This window comes from Saccopteryx bilineata, chromosome 3 (assembly GCF_036850765.1).
Source record: "Saccopteryx bilineata isolate mSacBil1 chromosome 3, mSacBil1_pri_phased_curated, whole genome shotgun sequence".
In the NCBI taxonomy this organism is placed as follows: Eukaryota; Metazoa; Chordata; class Mammalia; order Chiroptera; family Emballonuridae; genus Saccopteryx; species Saccopteryx bilineata.
The window spans coordinates 268597826-268604970 of record NC_089492.1 but is presented as its reverse complement, the minus strand read 5'-3'; positions in this window follow the sequence as shown (position 1 = coordinate 268604970).

Genomic DNA, 7145 nt, shown 5'->3' with positions numbered 1-7145 from the left:
TCCCCGGTCACAGCACATATGTGAAAGCAATCAATGAACAACTAAGATACCACAACTACGAGTTGATGCTTCTCATCTCTCCCTTCCTGTGTGTGTCTCTCTTGCTAAAAAATAAAAAAGGAGTGACTTGATGAAACAGTAAAATTATTAACTACTAAGTTACTACCCTTGAGTATACTTCTTTTAAATATTTTAACAGAATGGGAAGCATTCTGCTGGATGCCTAAGTACCATGATTATCTTCAGGAAAAGCACCATAATCACTGCTTGAGTTGCAAGCTGAACTAGCTGTTTCTTTCATTTTTTTTTTTTTTTGAGAGAGACAGGAAGGGAAAGAGATGAGAAGCATCAACTCAGAGTTGCAGCACTTTTTGTTATTCATTGATTGCTTCTCATATGTACTTTGATGGGGGGGTGGGAGTGGGGGCTCAGGCCAAGCCAGTGACTCCTTTCTCAAGCCAGAGACCTTTGGGCTTGATCAAGTGAGCAACCATGGGATCTTGTCCATGATCTCACACTAAAGCTGGCCACCCTGTGGTCAAGCTGGCAAGCCTGCCCTCAAGCCAGATGAGCTGTGCTCAAGCAAGCAACCTCGGGGTTTTGAACCTAGGTTCTCAGCATCCCAGGTTGACATTCCATCCACTGCGCCACCACTGGTCAGGCATAGCTGCTTCTTCTCATGAACACCATTTCCACTGATTGAAAGATGCACTACGGTAATGCAAGTGTGGGTTTTTGCTGACATTTTCTCTAAAATGAAGGAAGTTAGTCTGTCAATTGAAGGGAAAAGATTGCAAATATTTGCTACTAATGATAGAATTTAAGCTTTTGAGTAAAATAGATTTTCGGAAAATTTGACATTTGGAAGATCTCTACAACTCAGTGAAGTTTTGAACCAATATTTTCCAAGCAATCAATAAATGATGTTACAAAATCATGAATGAATAATGGATGCTTTCAAAGTGCAAGATAGACCAATGTGTTTTAATTTAATGAAAAGTTGATTGATATGGTTGCAATTTCCACACTGAAACTAAATTTCACAAAACTATCAACTGTCAAATGTTGGTATAGTATCAAAGAGGAATATTCACAATTATCTGCAAAGGCTTTTAAAATACTCCTCCTTTTCCCAATTATATATTTGTGTGAGGCTGAATTTTCTTCAAATACTTTAGCTAAAAGAACTTATTTCAACATATTAAATAAAGAAGCAGATGAGAATCTAGATGACTTTTATAAAGCCAGACATTAAAGAGATTTGCAAAAATTTCAAACGTCATTCTTCTCACCACTTTGATTTGGAAAATGTAGTTATTTTTCATTGAAAAAGGTTTATTTGTGTTAACATTATTGGGTTTATTAATTTAATTTAGTTTAAAAAAATTATTGATTGATTTTAGAACGAGAGAAAGGGAGAGAGAGAGAGACAGAGAGAGACAGAAACATTGATCTGTTCCTATATGTGCCCTGACTGGGGGTTGAACCAGTGACTTTTGTGTATGGGAACAATGCTCTAACCAACCAAGCCATCCAGAGATGGCAGATTTATTCATTTTAAATACATTAAAAAAAATTTTTTTTTTGTGACAGAGTCAGAGAGAGGGACAGATAGGGACAGACAGGATGGGAGAGAGATGAGAAGCATCAATTCTTCGTTGCAGCACCTTAGTTGTTCATTGATTGCTTTCTCATATGTGCCTTGACTGGGGGACTACAGCAGACTTTGTGACCCTTTGCTTGAGCTAGTGACCTTGGGCTCAAGATAGCGAGCCTTGCTCAAACCAGATGAGCCCACGCTCAAACTGGCAACTTCAGGGTCTTGATTCTGGGTCCTTCGTGTCCTAGTCCAACACTCTATCCACTGCGCCACTGCCTGGTCAGGCCATTTTTTAATTCTTAATTTTAGTTTCTAACATTACAAGTATAATGTAACTTGCATAAAGATAAGGTGTCTCAGGTCTTCAACTTTTCAGAGTGTAAAGATCTCAGGACCAAAAAGGTTAGGAAACACTGCTATAGATCAATAATAAAATTAATCAACCCTGTATATTTTAGTGCATTGGTAGAGGGGAAAACAAGATAATTATAAATAAGCAGCCCCATCTGGAAAAGGAGAGGAGCTGAAATGAAGCCCAGTGGTCTGTAGTGCGGATTGCCACCGAGGGTCAGGAACAGCAGAGTTCCCGCTCTGGTCGAGTAAGGCCAGCCTGGCTGCTCTGCCATGTTGGGGGTCTCCCCTATCCACTCTAGCTTTGGGATCTCAGAAGGATTTTGAGGATTGTCAGTTGGTGTTGTTTGGAGCCAAGACATTTTCTCTTTTGGTCAATGGCAGGCTTCCCTGTGCCAGGACTGGGGTTTCTCTGGCAAAACCACTCCCCTCCCAGATGTGTAAGTTTTCTGACTCTTCACATTTGTATAACTCTCTGAGCTAATAATCAAGTCAGAAGAACCATAAATTATGGTCCTTGACTCTAGACATTTATCCTGGTGTGCCAGGGAAGGAGAAGGAGTCTGTTTCAGCAACAGGACCTCCCTGTCCTTGGCTGAGGGCCTCCATCTTCCCCCCTGCCTTGGAACAACTGTGAGCGCCAGCATGGGAAGGCGCAGCTGGCCCCCTGTCTATACACAGGGAAACCTTCCCCTAATAGTGGGGACAGTTTGGAAGAGCTTTGTTTTTGTTTTTGTATTTTTCTGAAGCTGGAAACAGGGAGAGACAGACAGACTCCCGCATGCGCCCGACTGGGATCCACCCGGCACACCCACCAGGGGGCGACGCTCTGCCCACCAGGGGGCGATGCTCTGCCCCTCGGGGGCGCTGCTGTGTTGCGACCAGAGCCACTCCAGCGCCCGGGGCAGAGGCCAAGGAGCCATCCCCAGCGCCCGGGCCATCTCTGCTCCAATGGAGCCTCACTGCGGGAGGGGAAGAGAGAGACAGAGAGGAAGGAGAGGGGGAGGGGTGGAGAAGCAAATGGGCGCTTCTCCTGTGTGCCCTGGCCGGGAATCAAACCCGGGACTTCCGACGCTCTACCACTGAGCCAACCGGCCAGGGCCTGGAAGAGCTTTGGAAGGGCTATTTCTGCCTCCCGCCTTTGTTCATAGGAGATGCTGCCACACATGTCTTGACCATCAGATTTGGCATTAACTTGGATTGCAGGCTATAAGCAGTTTCTCTTAGCCAAGTTGTCAGGGCCAGGCCACTTGATTCAAGTCACAGCTCTACCCATCTCGCTTCGTGACCTTGGGCAAATTATCCTGCACTCAGTTCCTCAAATATAAACTGGAATTTAACAACAGCACCCACTCCTTTGTGTTACTGTGAATATTAAATGAATTAATATGTGTAAAGTACTTAGAGTCTGGCACACGGTGAGTACCTCAGAAATGTTAGCTTTTATTATTTGTTATTCTCTCTGCAAAATTTGTCTCATTGACTCTGAAGGCTTGGGGAAATAGCCAACACAATCTCCTGACGTACTTCTACCAAAGCCCTGAGTTGCCACCTATGTTAGGTACACAGTCTGAGCCTCCGGAGACACTGGCTGTGCAGTTGCATCATGAGGAATGCTGGCCTCCTGGCCTGGAGTACCCCCCACAACTCAGCCAACTGCACGTGTTAGAAACATCACTCGCAACGCCCCTCATTAGTCAGAATTTCTTCAGTTATAAGTGACACAATTCTAACAGATTTAGGCTTTGGGCAGTGGGAGAAGAATCTGTTGGATTAAGGGAAATTTCAGGTGCTAGAGGCACGATGAGCTCCCCACACGAAAACCGTGTCACCTGGTGTCAGGTGTCTGTCCCTTTCCCTCTCTCCACTTCTCAGCTCTATCTTGGGCTCACTGCCAGGCAGTCTCTGTCCACATGGTGTAAGATCCATGCTTACCCATTCCCCATGTGGGAACCTCCAGAGGAAGTGGCCTCTACTCCCCTGGCATTCCAGAAAAGCTCAGGGTTGCCTTTGGCTGTATTCTTTAACCTTGTGACACCCCAGAGTGACATCACATGTGGCCTCAGAGGACTGAAACTGCACAGCCAGGGTGGGGAGGGAAGGAGTGATATTTACCAACCATCTGTTCTGTAGTAGGTATTTTATATCTTCTCATGGTGAAGATTATCCCCTTCTGGGAAGGACACTAAATCTTCCTGTGGTGTTTACCTCCCTCCAAGCTGAGAGTGGGAGGAGAGGCCCCTTCTTGTGTCCATTGCCATCCCCTCTGGGGTGCCCTTGAGCCCATTCCTTTGTCTTCTTAAAGAAAAAGCACCATTAAGTCCCTTCCTCTCTTTTATATTGTCACTCTCCCCTTCTCTACTCTATTTTCTTCTGAGCCTCCAAATAGGCCTCTTTCTCTTCTACTAAAAATCAAATGTCCTGACTTGTGGTGGCGCAGTGGATAAAGCGTCAACCTGGAAACACTGAGGTTGCCGGTTCAAAACCCTGGGCTTGCCTGGTCAAGGCACATATGGGAGTTGATGCTTCCTGCTCCTGCCCCCTTCTCTCTCTCTCTCTCTCTCTCTCTCTCTCTCTCCCCTCTCTATAATGAATAAAAAATCTTATAAAAAATAAATAAAAATCAAATGTCTTCTCCTCTTTAGGAGAGGGCTATCATCTCAAACTCCACACCATTCACTCTCACCTTAACTGAGTGAACTCTGTTTTCTACTGCTGCCATCTGTTTTCTGTTGCTGAAGTGGCTCTCTCCAAACTTACCAGTTACTTCCCACATGACAAATCCAGCCCTCGGCCACCTTGACCCATCCCACATGCCAACTGATCATGCTTTCCTTTCCGAGTTCTCACCCCACATGGCTTCCAGTGTTTTGTTTATTCCTGGTTCTCCTGCTTCCTTTTCTGGTTGCTCCTCTCTGCATTCATCTGGGAAAGGTTTATGAGAAGAGAAAGTCAATTCTCCTTTCATTTGCATCTACGATTTCAAATGCCATTTTTCCATTGGTAAGTCCTCCTCTCCACAGCCTGGGTCTGTCTCTGGGATTCTCTGGGGCACAGGGCTTGAAGAGGGCAGCCGTGTATACATAGTGAGCAATGGATGGACTTCCTCAAAGGCACCAGGTGCCTAAGGAACAGCAGAGCAGTATCCAGATCTGTAACTATATCCCAAGACACTCACAAAGGCAGACCACAAAGGTCAAGTTAAGCCGCATCTCCAATGCAAGTCAAGAGGAGGGACAGTTACCCTGCTCTTGCTGGACCTTTCTGATGACAACTCAGGCCTCAGAATTCAACCACACGGTACCAGCCATCTTCTCTCCGTGTCACCCTCCATGCATGAAGCCCTCTTTCTCATAGGTGCATGTGAGACAGCGATGTCAGAGTGGAAGGAGCATGAGATCTGGAGTTCCAGATCTGGTGTGTGGCTTGCTTCTCTTTTGATCTGGCTATGATCTCCAGGAAATCAGTGGCTTCTTACGTGTGCAAGGAAGAGCCATGTTCAGGTGACTTTTGGTAATGGGGGCTACGGTAGAGACACAGAGGAAGTGAGGTTATCAGGGGAAGCCATCTCAACAGCCCCAAGCAGGTCCCTGGAGAACAGGAACAAGGATCTGGCGATGTTCTGGTGATGCGCTCTGGGTGTGCTCCCAGCATTCCTGTCTCCCATGCAGACAGTCTCACACAAGCGGTTGGCCTCTATCACATCTAGGTTGTTCACAGCAGTATTTGGCTTGGGCCCAAATTCTGTGTCCAATAGCTGCAGGAAGGTTGGCGGGGCTGGCCTCACTGGATTTACATGACCTAGATCACAGTGATTTCATGAAGATCAGTTCAGGTACGCAGGCCTTGGGAGAAAGCTGAGAGACTTGCAGGCATGTGACTTCACGGTATGTTTTTTGTCTTCCTAGTTATCTCAATTTTCTTCCTTCATTTCACAAATGAAAGAGTTGGACCAGTTGGTCTCCAAAGGTGCTTCCAAATCTGACTTTCCAGGAATTTATTATTATTATTATATTTAGCTGCACACCAGCTCTAGCAAAATGACATGTTATATTCCCAGCTTATAGGTTGCAAGTTGTACTATTTCTAAGTCAGAGATCAGTAGTGGGGAACAGATCACTCTATTATTGTTATTTTTTAATCAAGTGAGAGGCAGGGAGGCAGAGAGATAGACTCCTGCATGAGCCCTGACTGGGATCCACCCAGCAACCGCTGTCCGGGGCTGATGTCCTGCCCATCTGGGGCTGCTGCTCCGTTGCTTAGCAATTGAGCTATATTAATGCACCTGAGGTGAGGCCATGGAGCCAGTCACAGGTCCTGGGGCTGACCTGCTCATTTATGCCATGGCAGCAGGAGGGAAAGAGAAAGGGTGGCAGTGGAGAAGCAGATAGTAGCTTCTCCTGTGTGCCCGGATTGGGAATCAAACCAATGACTTCCATATGCAGGGCTGATGCTCTACCACTGAGCCAACCGGTCTGGGCCATATCACTCTACTTTTAAGGACAAGGAATTAGGTGTTTAAAAAAGTCACTGGAAGGGCTGGAAGAATGAGCTCTAGGATGAGCTTCCAAGAATGACTCGCAGAACAAGACCACAGTATAGCTGCTAACTCTGATCCCATCATGAGTCAGGAGGCCACTGCTAGAATTCTGGCATTGAAGAACACACCAGGTGAAGAGACAACTTACAGAATAGGAGAACAATTTGCAAATCATATGTCTGTTAAGGGACTTATAATCAGAATATATAAAGAAGTCTTATAATTCAACAATAAAAAAGACAAATAACCTAATGTAAAAATGAGCAAAGGATTTGAATAGATATTTCTTCAAAGAAGATATACAAATAATCAAGGAGTACATGAAAAGATGCTCAACATTATTAATCATTAGGAAAATGCAAATCAAAATCACAATGAAATATCCATTTCATGCCCACCAGGGGCTATAGTGATAAAGATAGACAATAACAAGTGTTGGCAAGGATGTGGAGAAGGTGGAACCCTTGTGTATGGCTGGTGGGTAAAAGGATATAACCTCTGTGGAAACACAATGTTGATTCCTCAAAAAATTAAACAAAGAATTTCCATGTGATCTAGCAATTCTATTTCAGGGTATATACCCAAAAGAATTGAAAGCAGGGATTTGAACAGATATTTGTATACCAATATTCATAGCAGCATTATTTACAATAG